Genomic DNA, 22,419 nt, shown 5'->3' with positions numbered 1-22,419 from the left:
CTTCTCTTCCCTAGAAGCATCTTTGCTACTTATCCATAAGCATTTTAGTGGCAAAAATCATAACCCCCTTCCATAACTGCCTCATTTTATGCAGTTACAACTGTTGAGAATCTTCTCACCATCTTTCCTACTGCTTTCACTCTGACTTTCTCCCAGGCAGGCCCTTACAGACTCCACATGTAACTCTCTTAGTGAGCCCTACAAATAACAGCCTTATCCCACAGTGAAACAAAACCACAAATAACAACTTAAACAGTGGTATTAGCACACATAGGGCATTCGAACTGTTTACATACCAATTTATGTGATAATGTACCATCCATAACTGTTCATTTGTTTCCTCAGTACTGACAGCAGATTAGAAGTTACCTGCAGCTTCTTTCAGAACATCCCTTATTTTAAGCAAAGCGATCTGGTTTATCTGATCACAAACTCACAAGCTTTCTGGTTTTATTTCATTGAGATCTTACACATTTCAACTAGCTTTTCTCTGCTTTGCCCTCATTAAAATCCACAAACATGGCCTTCATGGATAAGTTAAGAGCCTTCTCACTCCCCGAACAGACATGCAAAGCCTTTCCACCAGCTCACTCATAGTTCTTTTTCAGAAATAATTAATTATTTACATTATTATCCTATTAAAGGCCACATTGAGCCTCTCCTGTTTGCCAGGAGACTGTTTTAGTTGTTATGCTGTAAAGTCATACCAGATGTTTGAAGTGTAAACAGACAGAAACTTCGTTAACCCTGATTTTCATCATTACTAAAGAACAGGCCTAAAAGTTCCTGAGGGGAAAAAAAACTTTCTGGCCTCCATCCCCCTGTCCCTCAATCTTCTGCTTTCTGGTTTTGAAGACATTTGGGACCACATAAGAAAGGTTCTAATCTTAATTAGCATTGTGCTGCCTGATTGCAACTCCAGACTATAAACATCTTCCCTACCATGGTAGTGGAAGCAGATCTTCTGTTTTTGTGATGAATATTTGCGCTCAGAAGAATAGAGCAGCTAAACCCTACGTTGCAGCTTCCTTATCTGAGCCTTAAGGACCTCACAGCTGAAAAGAGAGCAGGCTTTACGTGAAACTCACTGCATGCCTGTACCAGAGAGCATCAGTTCTGGCTGAAGCAGATCAATTCCTTCTCTCTCCCATTTCCTCCTCACCCAGGCAGGCACCACCTCAACTAATGCTCACCCACAATAGCAAGCGCGCTATGGTGGCGTCCTCAGGAGGTAAGGTCATGGTAAGCTGAGGGAAACTAAAGCCAGCTGGGACAAAGAAATTCAGCGAGGGATGTACTTATATGGTTTAATTCTCCAAGGTGGGGAACTTCCCTTAAATGGGTGGGAAGGGGAGGAGCAAATGGTTGTTGCCACAGGTTGCCAGGTAAATACAATTGCAGTGCAAACCAGGCCCAGAAGGAATGCAGGTAGACCATGTGGAATGCTGGGCTCCCTGGATGGCTCCTTGGGGACAATGTGTGATCAGTCATTTGTGGTCTGGCCTAGGAGCCTCTTCTGCCACAGACAAGTCTCTCCTCCAACACAATGACACAAGAGAAAACTCAAAAAACCTCAGCTCAATTTTCTCCTCAAATCCACCTCATCTTCACCTTTGGGTTGTTCCGTAGCCTAAGTTGATCCAATTTTTTCTTCTCTCTTAGGGTTTGTTTGTTTTTTGTGTTTTTTTTTTTTTATTATTTTTTCCGTCTGTTTTGAAGTTTATTACCAAACAAAGAATATTGCAGAAACCTCTCAAACTACTCAAGAGCTTCCCTTTACTAGCCTGTCATCTCTGTGTATTGGTTTCATGTTTCTGTAATATCACATATTTTCAGTAATCTGCCCAAAATCTCTTCAACAAACTCTGAGGGATTATGTGGAAGAAAAGTAACTGCTTATAAGCATGACTTTTCTGCTTCATTTAACATAATATTACTTCAAAATTTTGCCTTTAAAAGCTCCAGTAAAAAAAAAAGAGTAGAACCTTAGTTCACTGTTGTAATGTTTACTACAACACACCTCACTTACTGTACATTACATGGTTGAACAGACAGTAGAAATTTTACATTGATACCTAAACCAACATTTCCTCTCAACATATTTTCAAACCTTTAATGTTCCAGAATCCATAGTAAATGCAAGTGGTTTTGCCCTTCCAAATTCAGTTTAGACAAGTGTGCTTTTTCTGGGGTCTCCCTTAGAGTTAAAGGAAGTTTTTTCTGTATTGATTACATAGACAAAGTAACTGAAGACATGTGATATAAATACTTCAATTTAGCTAAGTACAAACCATGGCATTTGGTGAGAAGTTTCAATTAGGTTCTACAAGAAGGCAGGATATCATCGCCATTAACCCTACCTTAGAAGTACCCCCAACAACTCAGTTAAACAGGTGCTAAGCAGAAGCGTATGTACTAAAGTTCTAATTTTCTCTGCTCCCCAAGTAGGGAAGTTTTGTTCTTTTCTTATTCCTCTTTTCTGAGAGCAGCAAAACCACCGGGCAGGGCACAGCCCACTGCTTCTCCCCTAGAGGTCCTCAACAACTGTGAGGAACAGAAGGGACTCTCTAACTTCATCCTCCTCCTGGTCTTCTTAGAGACATATCCTTCCTCATAACCAGTTTCTCTTGTATTTGGTTCTCTACATGCATTTGCAATCTGTACTGATTGCAAATTTCACTCATATAATGCAGAGACTCATTAATAACGTAAAATTAAAAAGGAACCTAAGGGCAGGAATATTCCATTTTTGCTCATGCGATAGATGTTACTTTGCTAGTACGTCAACTCAGGTTATCTTTGTGCACGGTACGTTAATTCAGTAAATTGCTTTTCAAACAAAGCGCATTCAGAAAGAATCTATGAACGAAGAAAGTTTAATTTTGATGGCAAATGTGCCAGACCAACACCCAGAAAAAACAAAGAGATTTTATTTAGCCCACTGAGATTTCAAAAAGAGGGGGTAGCCAGAATAAATACAATAAATAAGGAGCACCCTGCACGAACAAGTAAAGGTCGTACCGGGCGCAGCAATAAATAGCCCAGCGTTCAACCACAGAAATGATAAATCTAGCGGCAGAAATAGTTAAGTCTAACGGTATTTAATAGCCCATCCGCCCGCACCCGGGAGCCGCCAGCGCTTCCAGCCTTACCGGGGAGGGCTCGGTTCACCGGCTCTGCCGGGCACGGGCCGGGCAGGTGCTGGGAGGGGAGCGGGGGCAGCGCCGCCCCGAGCCCCGCCGCGCTCGGCCGCCAGCGCCTCCTGCCGCAGCGCCTCCTGCCGCGGCTCCCGCTCGCCCGGCCGCGCTGCCACCGCCCCGCCGGACCGGGGCCGCCCGTCTCACCTGAGCGGGACCCGCCGGGGACGGGCAGGGAGTGCCGGCAGCCGCCGCCCGCAGCGCTGTGCCCGGCTCGGACCGCCCCGGGGCGGAGCCAGGCGGGCAGGGGGGTGCTGTGCTGCGCTGCGCTTCGTGGTGCTGCGCTGGGCGGTGCGGTGCTGGGCGGTGCTGAGAGGTGCAGTGCTGAGAGGTGCAGTGCAGTGCTCTGTGGTGCGGTGCTGTGCGGTGCTGGGCTGCGTGGTATGGGGCTGCGCGGTACGGGGCTGCGCTGTGCCGTGCTGTGCGACTCTGCTGTGCGGTGCTGTGCAGTGCTATTCTGTGCTGTGTGATGCTGCACAGTGTGGTGCAGTGAGGTGCAGTGCTGTGCAGTGTGATTGTGTGCAGTGTGATTGTGTGCAGTGTGATTGTGTGCAGTGTGATTGTGTGCTGTGTGATGCTGTGTGGTGTGGTGCTGTGCAGTGCGATTCTGTGCTGTGTGATGCTCTGTGGTGCGGTGCTGTTGCAGTGTGATTCTGTGCTGTGTGATGCTGTGTGGTGCGGTGCTGTTGCAGTGCGATTCTGTGCTGTGTGATGCTGTGTGGTGCGGTGCTGTTGCAGTGTGATTCTGTGCTGTGTGACGCTGTGCAGTGCAGTGCGGTGCTGTGCAGTGCGATTCGGTGCTGTGTGATGCTGTGCAGTGCAGTGCTGTGATGCACGATGTGGTGCTGTGCAGTGCTGTGCGGTGCCCTGTGGTGCTGCGCTGTGTGGTGCTGCACAATTCTGTGCTGTGCAGTGCTGTGCGATGCAGTGCGGTGCTGGTGCAGTGCTCTGTGGTGCTGGGCTGGGCTGTGTAGTGCTGTGCAGTGTGGTGCTGCCCAGTGCGGTGCTGAGAGGTGCTGTGCTGCGCGGTGCTGTTGCAGTGCTCTGTGGTGCGGTGCTGTGCAGTGCTCTGAGATGCTGCACTGTGCAGTGCTGTGCAATTCTGTGCTGTGTAGCGCTGTGCAGTGCGGTGCTCTGTGGTGCTGTTGCGGTGCTCCGTGATGCGGTGCTGTGCGATTCTGTGCTATGCGGTGCGGTGCTGAGAGGTGCAGGGCTGTGCTGTGCGATGCAGTGTGGTATGGTGGTGTGCGGTGCAGCGCTGCGCTCTGCAGGTGTGAGGGCCCTGGGAGGGGACCGAGCCACACTCACGCATCCCGGCAAGGTCCCCGTCCCCCTCTTTGGGTAACTGGCGGGGGCCCCCGTGAGCACGCACGTGGTGGGATGTTGGATCCCATTGTGATATCCGGGTGTCTGCATTGCGTTGAGCATTTATGCTGCTGTATTCAACACTTCAGGCTGCTGAGTTCACCTTGGTTTCCCCACAAGAATTTTTATGCTGGATAGTGGCTTCTCAGCTCTCATTCCTGGTTTCCTCCCAGGATGCTTCCCATTTATGCTGCTCTCGGGGCGTTTGACCTCTGTATCAATAATGCGCTCACGGAACTCTTTAAAGAGAACAATAGGGGGAAGTCATAAAGAATCCAGTGCGTACGGTGCTCAAAAGAGCTGTAGAGACGCTGCTGAAATGCTGAGGTGAAGCTTGGGGAATGACCTGGTAGGCTGACATTAAAGGAATATTCTGCTTACCTGGCATCTTGTACTTGATTTTCTTCTCTGAGGCTTTCTGGTTTTGGGTCCGGGAGGAACTGGGAGGACTGCGGAGGCCAAGAACTCGACTTTTCTGCATTTTCCAGCGCTTCATGTCACTGTGACATTTAATGTTGGTTGTGGAGGGTTTCTGACAGCACAGCTCCTCCTGGCTACAGAAAAAGCGATACAGGGCCTAAAGACAGCAGAAGCGGGCAGTGTTGCAGGTAGAGGTGGGATGGGCTTGCTGTCAAAACGCTCTCCCATTTCAACGCAGAGTTCAGGCATCATTCTGTTTAGAACTAATGAATTTAGCCCCCGGATCATGAAAACCAGAACAAAAGTGAGATTCATTGAATTTGCTTTCTCCTTTGGATGACTTTTATTTTAGATGCTTTCCTGTGGAATCATGAAAACCTGAAATTTACCTGCAATATACTGTGTCAATACTGCTGTATACGTCCATGCTCTATCAACATGTGCCATATCGATGGGCTGAACTGTGCAGCAGGGTGAATTATCCTGTGTGCAACTCTGTGCTGCCGTGGATAGACTGCCTTCAGTGCGTGTATTATTGCTTCAGAGCGCTGTCAAACACTGGCATACCATGTGCTTTAGCTTTGTAAAAAAATGGGGGAGGATAACCACAAGATTCCAGGGGCTCGGCCTTAAAAATAAATGATGCCTGGTGTTGTGAGCCTCTCATTAAGGGAACAAAAAGAAAAGATGTTAACAGCGTGGCTAAATTTTAAGGTTTTGAATAAGTCCTGGCAGAGAATGACCTTTGTTGCATGTGTGGTATTCAAGGGCAAAGAAAGATTTCTGGGCCGTAGTTACTTCCTAGGAATGGAAGGATTATTTTGTTTGTGAAGGATTTATTCAGAGTTCTGGGAACTCCTGTTTAGAGCCCCAATGAAAAAACCCCATGGTGCTTCAACAACATTTGCGTGCAGGAGTGTATTGTTGTGCAATTTCAATTAGTAGGAACTGTCTAAATTCCTGTAACCTGTGCTTGAAACACACTATCATTTGCAAAGTGATTGGAGCAGACAGCTGAGCTCACAAGGTTATCATCTGTGTCTGTTCCGAAGATGGCCTCAAACCTCATATTGGTTAACATTTTTCCTCCCCTAAGTAAACCCATGTGAGATAGAAGTCAACCCACGCAACAGGTTATAGAGCTTGCTTCAAATTGGCTGTGTTTATGAACACTGAATGACTTCTATTTCATGTATTTCCTTTAGCATGTCAAAATGAGTTTAGGTTGTGTGAACAGTTCCTGACTGACAGTTCTCAGTGCTACCAGGGAGGAAGCTTCGCTAGGCTGAAGACAGTCCATTCACTTATCAGCAAAGGCAAGATTTCCTGTTTCTTCACTGCCCTGTGGTTACTGGGTCTAAGACCAGTTTTTTTGCTACATTAAAACTATGCCTTGGATACTAAGACTACATGTTTTATTCAGGAAAAGCAAGTATTTAGTAAGCCATCTTGTTTTTAAAGTATGATTCGGCTGTTTCAGCCTTATACTAGTTAGGCGGTAATATGGAAAGCTGGTAGTCCTTACAGCACACTCGCTCTGTTTTCAGCAACGTTCATTTATTGTCTTCACTGATTTTGGAAACAAATTCATGTATGCTTTTAAGATGCAGCTTCTTTTTGTGCAAAATTGCAGGTGTTGAAGCTATAAACAAAGATGGAGAGTGTGATATTGTCTTTTGGAGTGCACATGGAGCAGATGAGGAGAAGCTGTGTAAGTTCTAAGCTTCCAGAAATGGATGCCAAAATATTTTATTATATTTGCTGTTAAAAATAATTGTTGGCTGACAGTTGTGTAACGTTTATGACAGTATCTCTTGAACCTAGTCACAAGACAGACTGATGTCAGTCATGATGTCAGGACTGTGATTACATTGCTCCCCATTCATAGAAAATACTGTGGTGACAACAATGTTTATGGTTGTGAGTCTTTTCATTGCTGCACCATTGTAGATGAACTGTGGTTAGGTTTCTCTGGCTGTAGTAGCTCCAGATGACTCATGTCTTCCATTATACATCTGAGTTCTTAAAGAATAATAGATTTGGGAGAGGTTCTTTTTTCTGCAGTGAAATGATACAAAATCTTTTCTGTGATGGTTCATGCATTTGTCCTCTTCAGCACCCAGTAAGCACATAGGATGGATCCAGGCTGCCTGAACTTTCTGAAAGCCGTAACACTTATTCTCAAACAGTGCCTGGAAGCATCGTGTCTCACAGTTTTGGAGCAACATGCCATGGACAGCTCTGGCTTGCATTTCTATTCTCTATCATTTGGTGCTAGGGCAGATGGATCTTCCTTTCTCCACATCTCTGTGCAGAAAAGATTGTACTGGCCTTCAGGCTGCATCTTCATCCCAAGAGACATCAGAATCAAAGTGATTTAGCTACTGAAGGCTTTCGAGCCTTTCTTAGAAGGCCTTATTATTGCTTTAGTTCTTTCCCACAAGGGTTTGGGAAGCCCACTCTTAAAAAACTATACATTTTCAGTGGGAGTTGTGAGCAGAGAAGCAGCTGAATAAAATGTCAGAAGACATGCTATAACCTTTTGCTGAAGGTTTGCATCATCTTTATTGACTGCTATAAGCATAGTGTTCTAAACACTGAAGCAATCACCGCTGTGAATCATGTTGTGTTCGTATTAGATAAATCTTCTACGTAAGACTGGTAAAGGTGTGTTTGGGTAAAGATACTGTCTTGGAAACTACGTGAGACAGCAAGGATTTCAGTGGCAGATTGTTGTAGTAGTGAAATATTTTAGCCTGAGTGGAAATGCTAGTTAGGTTGTGGAAATGCTGAATCTCTAACGTACAAAAGTCATGCAGAGGGAATTCATTCCTAATTTTGGCAAACACACCCGAATCTCCTGTTGCTTTGAGGCTCAGAAATAGCAGGAGTGAAATGACAGCAGAATTGCTGAGGTGGCACCTCCTTTTGTTAACTCTGCTTTGACAGTTGCTGTTTATCCAGCATCACTCGAAAAGGAGTCCTTATGCAGCTCCTTTGTTTTAAATAAAATAAAAACTTAAAATCGGGTTGGACAAACCTGTGAAGAATACATTCTAAGGAACACTGGAAAGAACAACAGTGATGTGGAAGGAGGAGAGAAGAGAAACCTTTTCCCTCTTTAATTTCCACAGTTTCATTAAACATAGTGAATAAATTTAGCCACACCCAACTAGTCTTTTGGAAAGCTGAAAATTCAGCAAGGAAAGCTTATATGACTTTGTAATTAAACAAAATTGATCCAGGAAAAAAAGGATCAGAAAGTAACCTAAAGTGTTAAACTCTTTTGAAGCTTATCCATCTTTGTGTTCAGATGTAAAACTGAGACAGAGCAAGAACTGACCAAAAATTCCCATCCTTTTCTACATTGCAACTACAGAGCTCAGGGCTGGATTTACTGTGGTGCCAGAGAAGGGCCTAAGTCCCTCCGTTTGTGTGGGACTGTGTGCTCCCACAACATTTGGTAGAAGGATTGTGTCCCTCTAAGTCATCTTCTGCCTAGTCTGGGTTGCAGAATTTAATCCTTGCTTGAAACCAAGTGAACTGCAACAATGCATAGCGTGTGTGATTATTTACTCTGCCAATAGAGAGGATTTGCACCAATGTAGCTGCATTCCTAGCAAATCCTCAGTATAACAAGGCAAGGCCTGTGATACCGCCTGGACTTAGTTCTCTGCAACCTTTCATCGTAACCTTTCACCATGCAGTGAATGTGAAATGCTACCAAACTAGAATAGCACAGTTTTAGTCTGCTTGGTAAAGCATAAGTGATCAGAGGTAAGTAATGGAGAGCAGACCCATTGTGAATTAAATGCTGCTTAGCCAAAAACTTACACTGTATTTAATCAAATTGCTTGGGTTTTTTGGTACGAATTCTTCTAGTGACCCTCAGTTTCCAAGAAAAAGATACGATTTTATTGCATTTCCTAAGTTTAGCACAATTCAAATGCCAAATTATTTTGTGTGCCTTCACTCCTAATCTTGAAGTCTGGGAACAGTGAGGAAGATGAGAGTGACCACACTACCTCCAGCCCTCGCCATCTAGGACTGAATTCTGTGTAGTATGTGTGGGAGTCTCTCATAAGCGTCGCTGTCACATAAGCATAATTTTTGTAGTGACTGTATATGTCAGTTTGTGTGTTGGTTGCTATAAAAGACATGTGGAGCGCATACTGGAGCTGCCACGCTTCTTCTCTTTCACCCCCCATTTATCCTGGTCATAAGCTAGAACTAGCTATTAAAGATATGAAATATGACTTTGTTTCTATCCTCACAAATAACGCTCACAGTACCAAAGGACTTTGGCCAAAACAAGCCAATATATATAATTACAGGAAAAATAGTGCATTCTGATACCTCAGATTGTGATGTGCATGCAAAAATGGGTACAAACATATCTGAAATGGCCACATTGACAATTTTGATAGTACTCAAGCTGATACAATATCTTATTCTAATTATGTTCAGTTACTGAGTGTTTTAACCTCCCGTAAACATCCTTTTCGAGACCTAGCAATAGGCTACAATTCATAAAAGGAAATTTAAGTATAAATAGTATTTCTTCATGCTGTTTAATCTGCTTACTGTTTTCACTTCTTTGTTCTTTCAGTTCTTTGTTCTGTCTCCCATTTATCAGCTAAAATAAAATGTAGCTGTTCGTATAAAGTTTTTCAACGAAAGCTTTTGCTTTTAAAAAGACCTAAACCCAAACTTCAGGTTTGTGTACTTCCTTCTGCCATGGACTGTGAGTATTGAAGTTCCTCAAAAAACAAAGCCAACTCTGCATGACGCCGATTCTGAGAAGGCAGAGGAACTCAGTGTCAAGTAGGCAATCTTTGCTGCATGTGCAGTTTGGAATCCCTAATTTGCCGCTAGCTTATATGACTCTTAACAGCTGCATTTGGATGAAAAATCACCTTGCAGTGTACTCTTGTATCACTAGGCTATGACCAGTGGAGACTAGAGTTGTCTTGCTGTAAATAAGAAATGCCTGCTGCAACAGCAATTTCAGTAAACAGTCCTTGTGTCTAGATTCAGCTTTTGACCTCTTCATTCTAGCAAGATATTGGATCAGGTGAATGGCTCCAAATGGTCTGGATTTCAATTGTTTATGGAGCTAGAAAGCAAAGGAGGATCAAGAAGGAAGGTTATGATTCTTATATTACCTCTATATTTGAAGATTGTGGTATACTGCATGAGAAAGCTTTAGGATTTTTTCTGTGTGTTTTCTAACAGGAGACATGTTGAAAAGATGCCAGATATATGTAAATGAACCTATTAAAATATAAGAAAATTTGAAAATATGGAGAAAAAGGAAGGGAAAACTGAAAAAATTACTTCCAGATTTTCAGATTTACATTTTAATGGAAATAATTAAGTAAATAATGCCAAATTAGTATTTCATCTGCAAACAGCTTCGCTTGGGCTGGAGGTCTATGTGTCTTGATACCCATGGAAAGATTGTTTTATGAATACGTAACTAGCTTCTATAGACGTCGCATACTGTACTTCTAGATTAAAAAAGGAAAATCATGAAGACATTTTTAGTACAGATTGAAAGTCTTTGCAACCTCCCGCATTTTGTTACCAAGTACTTAACTCTTTTCAGACTGAGTATGTGTGACACTAACCTCATAAATCATTCCGTTGTCCTTGACGAGGTCAATCACTGTCAAAGTTCCACCACTGTTTGTAAGTATTGATTCCTACTCTACTAGAACTTCCAGGAAACAACAGAGTGTTTGAAGAATCACAATTTGAAATATTCCAGGAAAATACAGATAACCTGAAATCTGAGGAAGGTACAGACCAGTTGGTGTAGAAAATGTTGTTGTTGTTATTTAACTACCAGCTCTCAAACAAGTGCACTGAAGTAAATTTTCAACAGTTTGTGAAGAGTTAATATAGATGTTCAAAAGTACTTGTATTTTGTTTCAGTCATTGCACTTATAAATATTAATAATACTTTTTTTGTCAATGACATGCCTAAAATGTATATTAATCAATCATGGAATGTTTGACTGTTATGTTTGTATTTCTACATAGTTCAGAATCTATGAAATACTTTGCATTTCTTTTAAGGATACTTTAAGTTTAGTGATAAATTTCTGAAATATTTGCATGCCTTTGATTATTGTCTATTATGAAGAACAACACCTTTAATTTCTCTGTCCCTTGTCCAGTAGACCTCCAAGCAACTGACATGCATGGTTTAGAAATATTTCCTGATGTCTCACCAAGCTGAGTTTTGAAAACTTCTTGACAACCTCTGAAAAAAAATTTGGCAGTATTTCCATGTTCTGAAAATGCAGAACAACGTTTATGATGTGACTCACTACATACACCCTGGCACATGTCAGTGGTTAGGGTTAACACAATCCACTAGCACTAAAAAGGATCAATTGATGCTTGTGTCTCTTGACACACATGGTATGCACCATTTCGTTCAGTTGGGACTGTACACAAAACCACAAGCTAATATATAGAACATGCAGGAGAAACTGAAGAATTAAATCTGGCCACAAATTCTGAAACAGCAAAATAATCTAAAAGAGGAGTTCTACCAGATTAGATAGCAGGGAGTTGCTAAGAGAAGGTGCTACAAGTTATCTGCATAAACCTCAGTTATTCCCAATTTTCCTGAATAAAACTTCTGAGACACAAGGGCAGAGGGGGTTTAAGGCTGTCAGTGAATCTTTAATAAACAGTCATACTTCCAGTTTCACGACTGAAGGCTTGGCAACTCTGATACGGTGATCACTAGCAGAGCCAAGAGTGCATCAAGATCAGTTCTATCAAAAGGGATTTGAACATACAGCTGTGCAGTGACATGCACTTTCCTTACCTAGTACAGAAAAGGAGCACTACTGCAGGATCTTATTTTAAGACTACTCTTGTCTTCAGCAGATCATAGTCCCCGTTACCAGTAGCAAATCTATTACAAGGACCTAATCTAGCAAGTCAGTCGTAGATAGGAAATCAGTGTCAGTACTTCTGACTATAGAAAGTTTCCTTCCTTTCCACCCTAAATCTTTTTGACTCTTTGAAAGATATCAAGGCAATCTATCCTGTCATCTGTTCTATCACTTAACTTACTGTTACAGGTTGTGGCTCCAAAGAACAGAAAATACAGTGGAAAATCTTAACAAAATCCATTGTTAAAAGCCAGGTTTTTTTTGTTTTTATTTGGAGTCGTTTGTGGAAAATATATGACTTTTTCATTTCCCAAGTGATCTCTGAAGTTAAAAAAAACCTGTAACCTCAGTGATATGATTGGCTTTCTGAATTGTTTGGCAGGGGTGTTTGTATTTTGGTATTAATCTGGGCCATTAGAAAGAGAACCAAGGAGGAGTATGTGATCGGCCACTGTAAAATTGATTAATAAAGCACATGCATTCATCTGAAAACATGTTCATTCTTAGGCTGTATTTCTGGCTTTCAAGCACTCTTGTTAATTATTAATTGATAATTGATCCTGCTGGGAATTGAAAGCAAAGAGCACTAATAACTGGATAGTGAGACTAATATGGAGTCAAAGCTACTTTTTATTGGCAAAATGAGGCAATGAAACTGGAAAAATCACATGGCACAAATTGGTGACAATCTGAGAAATTCTGTAGCATGGGAGATTTTTTGTCTAGAATGATTATATTTGATTAACTCAATGTTTTCAGCAGATGCTATACCACATGCCTGGGGAAAGAGCTGCCATTCTTGCAACTAGAAGACTACTAGAAAAGGAAGTAAATGAGCACTTTTGTGGATCTGCCAGAGCACCTTGTCTAGTCTATGTCTCTCTCTTGAATTAAAAAATTCTGCGAGTAGTAGAACTGAGGAAGATCCAATTTCACGTTTGGATCTTCTGGGGACCTAATAGTGTCTGGACCATGACCAAAATTTTCCCCACAGTTAGGGTATTTGTTGGCCAAAATTCACTAGGTATTAGAATGGGACTGGCTGAGTGTGCATATAAATACAATGTCATGCCATAAGAGTAGTGGTTTTTAAGGTGTTCTTTTCTTACCAGCCTAGTTTTCTGTAAAATATGCTGCATGTTTCTTCTCTGCTGTGTAACAGATTGGAGCTTCTGAGTTAAAGTCCCTTTTTTCTCTTTTGTCTCCTAGATTAATACAGCAGCAGCCTGCCAAATAGATTAGGCATCAATAAGAGTATTGCCATAGGCTCAAACTGCCATTAGTTCATGTCCTGTTTTGGGCCAATGTAGTTACACTGCTTTTAGTTGTGGGGCAGCATAGCTTCCTGAGTTTGTGTGGTGCTGATCTCCAGTCCACGTTTGGTGGAAATAAGTGGTCTATTCTTAGAGCCTTTATTTATGTTGGTGTACGACTACAGGCAATTGTCTCAGCCCTAACAGATCTAGTGGGAGAGCGTCCTTAAGGAAAGATTTACCAATACAAATAAATGAAATACATTGAGTTTGTAAGAATTCAAGTCCAGACTTTACAAATGAGGTGTGATAAAGTCGCTGTGGGTTAAAGGCAAAATAAGGTGTTTCATAAATAAGGACTTTGCTGTTTAACAACAGCTGCATACATGGAACATTTCAGTTCAGTTCTTTTTAAGTCTTGTACTTACTTTGCTGCCTCATTGTTCACTTCTTCCCTACCTCCAAATCATAGAGTGACTGTTTGAAGAAGATCATGTGTCTCAGAGTGTGTGGGTGAATGGAAGGTTAAACTTTTTGACTGGCATTCATGTGAGTCTTGTGCAATCAACGCCAGTGATACCATACTCAGTAAAAAGAGTTGTCAGTCATGGGGAGAAGAAGAGGAAGGAGAAAGGTGAAGGGAAGGTCCTTAAATGTGTCTTCCAATGTTGCATTAGAAAAAAAATGACCTGGGCTTTGATTCTTAGCTGCAGCTGGGTGCCAGCGGGTATGAGGATATGTTGAGTGCTTGCCCAAGTGTTCAGGAGGGTAAGGGCAAAGGCTGGAATGCAGAATCCCTCTGTTCGCTCTCTTACTGAGGTGGCAGGCAGATGGGCAGAGCTGGGATGTTAGCCTGTCCTGTAAAATAGTGATCATTCCCTTGCATGGCCAAAGAAGGGCCAGATATAGTTGCTTTATGCATTTTGTACTTGCATAGCAAAGCAAGAGAGTTTAACAAGAAAGAAAATCTGGTCCTTTGTCTGCAATAACATGCCAAAATGTGTCAAAGGTTTTGATGTTCCTAAATACGCAAGATACCCAATGTTTGGATAGTGATTCTTTTCGGCACGGAGCTCAGATTTTAATGGGCCAGTTCTAGTCATGATATCCACACAGGTGTCACTGTATGGAGGTTAAAAGAAATTAGTTTAAATCTTAAGCTGAGAGGCAGAGAATCTCTTTGAATTCTTTTTTCAGTTCCTGTTTCAGTCAGTGAAATGCTACTTCATCGTTTACACAAAGTTCATATTCTTGCAGTTACAATTGGAAATCTTTTTTGTTTATACTGTGTACGATGTTCCTGAGAAGCACTCAATCAAGTGCAATTCCAGTTACAAGTTCATCCAAAACCCACATTTGCTGGCTCATTATCAAGGCTTTCTTGTGGTGCTGGAGCATTGGTTTTCCCGAAGTAACTGGGCTTCACCTAATGTATGTTCTTTCTGTCTGCCTTTCATGTAAAATTGTAAAGCAATATCCCTTTTTGTAGTTTTGTACATCCAAGGTATAGAAGTGAAAGCCAATTTCTGCTGTCTTAGACTTAGTGATATTAATTAGTGGTATTCAAGGTCTGGAATATCTAGGCTATTTCATATGATAAAGGGATGTCTGTTATTAGGGGACAAGAATTGCGCATCATGTCCTTATATGGAAGATACCTACCTATAAATTCTTTCTTTTGGACACCTGGGATATATAATGTTTGTCCAACTGGGCAGTTACACATTAAAAACAGCATGGTAGAAAAGAGTGGACCAAGTAGTTTTGTATAACTAACGTTTTTTTTTTTAAAAAATACTCTTTCTGAGGGAGAGAAGGTAGTGGAAGGAGTTAATAGAGGGGGCATGTGACATGAAACTTCGTGTCTCCATAGACCTTTGGAGGGATTCCAAGAGTGATTTAGAATTGGGGGAGAGGTGGGACACAGAGGTAATGAGGCAGCTGTGGATAGCAGTGCATTCCTAAGCAGTTCTGCAGTTCTGTACAAGGAGTAAGAGATACGAAAAGAAAGGCACATAACAAAGGAATGTATAATCTGGTACATTATCCTGTTAAGAGTGAAGGATGGCCTGTGTTCTGCTTTGCTTTCTAGCTTGCTACAGCAGGCAGTGCAGCTACCTGAGTATTTTTGCCTTCACAAATGACAGACAATTACTGATAGGAGTCAGGCTCCAAGGTCATTCCACACCAAATGCTGGGGCAATGTAAATACAGTTTGATCTTAGAAAGACATTAAAGGTGGCTTGCACCGCTCAGACTGCTCTGTCCCTCCCCACCCTCCAATAAACCATATATGTTTTTAGCACCATGTACCATCACAGAGGGAGGTCTTTGATTACATTTTTTTATTTAGTTGCACACAATAACTGGGTGCAGCACAGCAGAAAGCAGATATAAACTAGCTAGGAAAATAAAAGAATCCTCTGTATTGATCTAGTGACATCTGCTATAGTTGTTGCTATATCATGATTCTAAGGCACCTTTATGAAAAGTTCTGTCTACTCCAATGGACACAGCAAAGGGAAGAGTTTCCTCTAACTACAGAAGCTTCCAGCCACTAGTAAGTGTATCTTACATAGAAATTAATTTAGGCTTTCATAGCCATCACTTTCTCTACAGCTGCCTCCTCCTGTACAATCATTAAAACACGTATGTTCTGCAGATGCTGGCAGGGTTTTCAAAGGCCTAAAGCAAAATGGAAAAAGGGACATTTGACCTTAACATAAACAATCTTTATTACCGGAATGAAGCACTTTTCCCAAGATTTACTGAATCCTTGCTTTTAGTGGCACTCATACTACATTCTTTCTGAAAAGTGTGGAACACCTGTCCTTTGACAACTCAGGCTTTTCAAGGTGCCTCAAATTTGACATGCCAAAATTAAGCTACTCTTCAGAATCCTCTCTATTATCTTTACGCATCCCAGTTGACAGTACATTGCACCATGGGGAATTTCTTTATCATGAATTTCTGGTTATGTCTTAAATCTCTCTCAGACAGAGTTGTTGTTATTGCTCTATTCCATATTAAAATACAAACCCATGTTGGCCAAACCTCATGAATCAAGAATGAACATGGCAGTTTGACTCCATAAACTTTAAATTACATTCCAAATCCCTTTTCCCCCAATTGGTACTCTGTAAAATAGCAAGTCATTTCCTTACTTACATATTTTGTACTTCATGGTCCTGGGCAGAAATAATGTTAACAGGAAAGAACCTACTTCAGAATAACGAGGGAAGGAACTCTTGCAATAATAGTTTAGAAAACACTTGCGGCTGTAGGGATCTCTTATCAACCTAATTTTCTTCTCAGCTTTATTGATCTGGATAAAGGTAATTAAAAATTTTAGATGCACTGGAAATATATAGAACACGTTCCTTGTATCTTTAGTAGCCTTACCTAGCTCCTCACTTGCTTAATTACTGAAAGTAAAGTATAATCCTTCAGACTCACGGAGATCAATTTTATGTAAAATAGGAAATTACTTTGAGCCCAGGAGAAGAATGAGTGAAATACAGTCCTACTCCAATAAACTATGGTCTTTGGGATCCATTTGGAACATGAATGTCAGATTAAGAGTAAGACAGCTTATACTTTCCTTGAGACGCAGGTCTTGCATCTAATTCCGTTAAAACTTAAGATGACCAACTTCTATCACTGCCATAGTGAACAGTCCATTTGAAAGAACACAAAATGTGGTCATATAATTTTCCTCCACCACAAAGCCTGGCTGAGTGATCCCTTAATAACGACACAATCACCAGTTCCTGGTTGTGATCCTTAGGGTTATCCTATATGCTCAGATCTGTCAGTCTTTGTATTTGTACATGTTCTATGCGTGTCTTTATGGAATATCCTGCTGTATTCGTTTGTGGTTCCACTACCTACGCTGCTATGTAGCAATAGACATATCATAAGATGACAACTACATTAAGCCTTTAAGGGAAATGATGTAGAAAGATGCAGGTCAGTGAACAGGTAGTGGAAAATTGAGCTAAATTATCAGATCGGAATTTGGGTTTTGTGAAATATAGTGTGTAGCTGCAGATGGCAACTTAAAACCATAATTTCTTTCTTTTAAAGAAATTATGTAAAGGAAAAATAGACCTACACACAAAGAATCAGTTGCTTCCTGGAAAAAAACAGAAGCCATGCCTTGCTTTTCATGTGCAGATGTCTATCTGGCTGTGCAGGTGTGCCATAAATCGTGCCTGACAATCCCATCTACTATGATATATATCAACTGAATATAAAGGAGAACCGGTTATTTGGCAGCTTGCACAAGCATCGCCAAAGAGTAGTCCAAAGCCTGGTTGTGGCTGGTAGAAAGCTCCACTCTGGCTGCAGAGCTGAAGCCATCCCAGTTTCCAGCTGGTCACTAGCACACGTGAAAACAGCCTTGGCCCTTGGCATCTATACCTGCAGAGAATGCACATTGCCTTCTCCTATTAGTGCCTCTTGCCGCAAAAGGGGCCCATTGGAGGAGATGGTGAAAGAAGCTATTCCGGCAGCTCCGTGCTCTCTGAGAATATCCTCTTTGCAAAAAAGATCACTCACATAGTCAAATTCAGCAGGCGTAAGGATGCTTTGAGCATCCCAGAGAACAAATTGATCGGTGACCCAGTTCTTCCATTCCGTTTGATTGCTTTATTGAGCCAGAATTCCTGATGCTAAGGGAATCCCTGGGGTATGATAAATTTGGTATGAAAAGACATGCTTGAATTAAGCACTTTATGGATGAAGAGGGCATGACAGCCCCAAAAAAAACCTTTGTCTTTTCTTGCTTCTGTTGAGAAACTACAGTAATACTTGGAGTTTGCCTGCAGCTTTTAAATGGAAAGATGTCCTTTCTCTGCTGTGCTGTAATGTTTAATACATAGTATGTTCTAGGCATAAAATGCATTGCTGATATTATTATGTATAAATCAACTTCTGTATGCACAGCTAAGTAAAGGAAGTTCCTATTCCCACCAGGCTTATAATTCAAAGAGTTTTCAAAAACTAAAAACAAAAAAAAAAATTAACAGGCTTGTGAGTGGAAAAGTGGGATTTGAGAATTTTGCATATATTTCAAATGAAGTGAATAATAAATCCTTGCACTTGTGTTAGTGATGCCTGTATTTACTGAATGGTACACTTACTGGGTTTATTTCTGATGGCAAATATTTGTGTCTTGTTATCGTAGGCCGCAAGCATGGTTCATTCTCCCTCGGTTCATCACAATCTTCCATTCAAAGGGCCCCCTGAAAGCCTCTGACACAACTGCTGCACTTAGGAAATTTTGGTTTTCTTTTCTCTACCTCTGTTTATACTATTCCCCCACACTAAATACATGGAATGGAGGCTGTTGCTGGTGCACTTAGGAAGTAGCTACAGTATGAATGTTACCGCAAAATACTAATTTCAATGAAATCATCAATCATTCAAATGCATTATCAACCTTATACGTGAAAGATAAAAGTAGTCCTGGCTGAGTGGAAAAAAAAAGAAAAGGTAAGAGTCTAGTGTGGTAGTTTTCTGTGGCAAACACTAACAAAGACAGCAGTTAAAAAAAATTTTGGCTGAGAAGCCCATTCTGCATCTTGGGAATATGAAAGATTACATCAGTCTGTAGGCTTCTGATGATTACAATTAACAGTTGGAAACCCAAAACTGAAATGTTAATACGAAGTTATTAACAAGTAACAAACGTTCATTGTTGTTTGGCTTCCCTGTGTATTGCTTACAGCTTCCTCTAATTCTTGAGGACTTACTCATGGATGACTTATAATTCACATTGGAATAAATACCTTGTACAGTAAATTATGTAAGAAGATTGCACAAGGTGCCTCTCCTGTGACGTAACTTGCATTAAATTGTTAATCATAAACCTAGGGCTTCTCAGGTTTAAATTGCATATACAGCCGTTTTACAGCCAGGTGAAACATTGTCTGGGGAGACTGGTGAAGTTGCTCTGTTCTTACTGGCTCTTGTTGAAAGCCATATTCTGCACATAAATGCATAGAAGAGCAAAAACTTCCTTCAAAAAGAAACACTTAGAGTATGGGAAGGATGCTAAATTTTTTAAAACTACTTTATTTTAGAAAGGATATGTTTTTATTTGGTCTTTTCTGGACATAGGGCAAAACCTATCCCTGAGGGAAATCATTTGCTACAGCTTACTGTTGTGTTATATTATTCTCTGACAAGATTTGTTTGCTATGTCAATTTTAAAAGCAGTTTATACGGCAGGCATGTATGTAGATGAAAACCAGAAAGCTAAAATCTTCTTAAGCATTCATTGTGAGATTTGTTTTTTCCCTTAAAACAAATTTTCTTTCCTCTTGTTGGCTTGACTAACACAAACTATTATGATAATGATGAGTGGAAAAAAAAAGAGTGAACCTTCAAACTGAAGTTGCTCATGTTGGTTACCATTCCTATAATGTTATTATTCATAAGCTGACAATACCATGCTTCTCTGCATAGCGTATGCTATCCAGTTTGCTTGGTTTTAGCCTTATATTCTCCAGCAATATGAATCTTCCAGTCATGCCTCTTTCATTCGAAGAGGTGTGTTTATCACATTACATCTTTTGTTTTATTGCATCTTTTTTTTACTCTTTTGGCATTCTTGTCCTACTGTAAGAGTTATACCATGTTTATGGAAGGCAAGTGAACTGTGTGCTGTTACAAACTAACATGCGTGTTACAGTACAATAGTAAAATACCTTACAGTATACAGAACCATGAGAAATACATAGTAGTGGTCTGGATCAGTTCATAACAACCTCTACGTGGTCATGTGAAGCTCATTAGGTAGAAACTATTTCTGCATTTATTGATATCATGACCAAAAATCAGATAAGTTTAAAGTGGTTTAAAACCTTCCAGGCAGTGCTTGACAGATCTGTACATACTAGTTCACACTCATTGAAATAGTGCTATCCCCTTAAGAAAGGTAGAAGAAAATTCCATTTTATAATGTAATGATTCTTTATTTGTGACTACCATGCCAGCTTAGAGTTACAAAATAGGCAAAGGTGTGAAACTACTCCTATAGAGTTTATAATGTGTGGAGGCAAGGTTCTCCAGTCCAGGTGCTTCATGGTGCTTTGATGGCAGGTTGCAGGTCAAAGTTATTTGCTACTGTGAATTTCCTAAAATGTCACTTCACTTTCCACAGAAGATCCTCTCAAACTGTGCTAATCCCACAGGATACAGGGACTAACTTGAAATAGTCCACGGACAAAATCTCTCTGGCTGTATTTCTCTGAATGAGAAGGCTAAATTCAGCAATCAAGGATTTTAGAGAGTAATTAAAACCTCTTGTGCAATAAATATGTTTTAAGAATCCATTAGCAAGGGGAGCAGTTTCCACAAGTTTCCACCTTGAACTATGATTTAAACTTGCTATTTCTTCTTTCTGCCTCCTGCTGGGTGTTGTCTTCTTTGCCTGCACACCCTTACTCTCAGGCACTTGCCCAGGAGGCTTCAGCAGGGCTGAATCAGACCTTAGCTTTTATGCCACTGTCTAGAGTAGCCCCAGCCCCCTCTGGCTGGCACTGGCACATTTTGCCTTGGGCTGCTGCTGGCTGAACTCTGTACTTGATGACATGGTAGAAAGAGGCTTAAAATATTGCAGTAGGTACAAAAGTCAATGTGTCAATGTGTGTAATTACCTTACGTCATGGCAGCGGTATGGCATGCCATGCTTTTTTTCTGCACTGCAGGCCATTTATAGCCTGCTACACTTTGATCTACTCAGCAAAACAGAATGGATTCCTTTTGTCTGTAAACAGCAGCTGGGTGAAAGGACAGGGTAATGGAGCCTGAAGGTATTTGATGTATTGGTGCTAGCTTTGAATATATTTGCTGACAAGATAGCAACCCGTATGTGTATTGCCAATGTCAATTCGATCTGTGCTCATCACTGCTTCTAGAGCACAGCTGTGGTCTGACCGATCTGCTCTGATTTCATCTTGGCAGATGTGACTCTAGAAAGAAAATGTAGCTGGGCTAAACTGGTGTGGTGTTCCTTCCCGTGTCATATGTATAACGTGTCATTTCAGATAAGACTCCCCTTGTTCTTGGCTAAAAGGACAGACATATTCTGTGATGGGTGACTTTGTTGTCCTGTTGCTTTCAAATTTGGATCTTCACATTTAAAGGGTTTCAGCTATGCAAATGGAGCTGTTTGGTATAGTTCATCAGGTGCAAAGCTGACAAAATGAGCATATGGAGGCATATGAAATGCTTGTATTGCAGTTGAATGTCTCCAAGAGTCAGAGAGGACCAGCTAATTCAGGATAAATACTTGCATTTATGTTGTCTATTCTTGAGCTAGGGCAAGTGCCCATGAAACTTGGAAGACAGCATCATCTCATGCTACCTCACCCCACATTTTCTAAGCAAGTGCTCATGGTTCATCTCTGCTCTGTTTGCTGTGTTAGATTTACTGTATTAGAATCATATATTGGAAAAGAAATATATCTTCAGAAAAATAGGTGGTTTCAAAATGAGATTATAATTCCAGGGCCATCAAACACTCATGTTGCAATGAATAAAACCAGACTTTCCTGTTTTATTTTGCAGAGAAGAAATGGTTACTACATGGCTTATATGTATAAAATGACATACAGCAGTTCCCTCTATGACTATTAAAACACAGATGTAGTAACAAGAATAGATTGAATGCAAAATTCGTAACTCTTTGTCATGGTTTGACAGCATCCAGCAACTAAGCACCACACAGCTGCTCATTCACTCCCGGTTAGTGGGACTGGGGAGAGAATAAAAGGGTAAAAGTGGGAAAACTCATAGGTTGAGATAAAGACAGCTTAATAGGTAAAGTAAAAGCCATGCATGCAAGCAAAGCAAATCAAGGAATTCGTTCACCACTTCCCATAGGGAGGCAGGTGTTCAGCCATCTGCAGGAAAGCAGGGCAAGTAACATGTAACAGTTACTTGGAAAAAAAAATGCCATCATTCCGAATGTTCGTGCTCTTCCCTTTTCTTCCCCCGATTTTATATGCGGAGCATGATGTCATATAGTATGGGTTATCCCTTTGGTCTATTGGGGTCAGCTTTGTCCCCTCACAGCATCTTGTGCACCCCCGATCTACTCACTGGTGTGGTGGGGTGAGGAGCAGAAATGGCCTGGACTCTGTGAAAGCACTGCTCAGCAGTAACTGAGATATTTCTGCATTATCAACACTGTTTCCAGCAGAAATTCAGAACACAATACCCTACTAGCCACTATGAAGAAAATGAACTCTATACCAGCGA

General features: G+C 41.2%; 2 protein-coding genes across 14 annotated transcripts in view; one reads left to right on the top strand and one right to left on the bottom strand.

Annotated features, from left to right (window-relative positions):
• RHOBTB1 (Rho related BTB domain containing 1) overlaps window positions 1-3,480 on the bottom strand; it is a 56,681-nt gene extending 53,201 nt beyond the window's left edge. For 4 of the 6 annotated variants that reach the window (XM_054071695.1, XM_054071694.1, XM_054071692.1 and 1 more), the window contains exon 1: window positions 3,153-3,357. The gene's annotated coding sequence lies outside the window, so the exon portion shown is untranslated. Of the gene's footprint in view, window positions 1-3,152 lie in introns of all 6 variants that reach the window. The other 2 variants (XM_054071693.1, XM_054071696.1) reach the window with 2 other exon arrangements.
• Window positions 1-22,419, top strand: part of CABCOCO1 (ciliary associated calcium binding coiled-coil 1) — a 319,312-nt gene that overhangs the window by 73,360 nt on the left and 223,533 nt on the right. Inside the window, exon 1 of one of the 8 annotated variants that reach the window (XR_008450698.1) lies at window positions 6,675-6,693. The exons of the other annotated variants lie outside the window; for them this stretch is intronic. The gene's annotated coding sequence lies outside the window, so the exon portion shown is untranslated. Of the gene's footprint in view, window positions 1-6,674; window positions 6,694-22,419 lie in introns of those variants that run through there. 8 annotated transcript variants of the gene reach the window in all.

This window comes from Cuculus canorus, chromosome 7 (assembly GCF_017976375.1).
Source record: "Cuculus canorus isolate bCucCan1 chromosome 7, bCucCan1.pri, whole genome shotgun sequence".
Lineage (NCBI taxonomy): Eukaryota > Metazoa > Chordata > Aves > Cuculiformes > Cuculidae > Cuculus > Cuculus canorus.
Note: the sequence above shows the minus strand (reverse complement) of the source record. Positions and strands in the feature narration are given on the sequence as shown.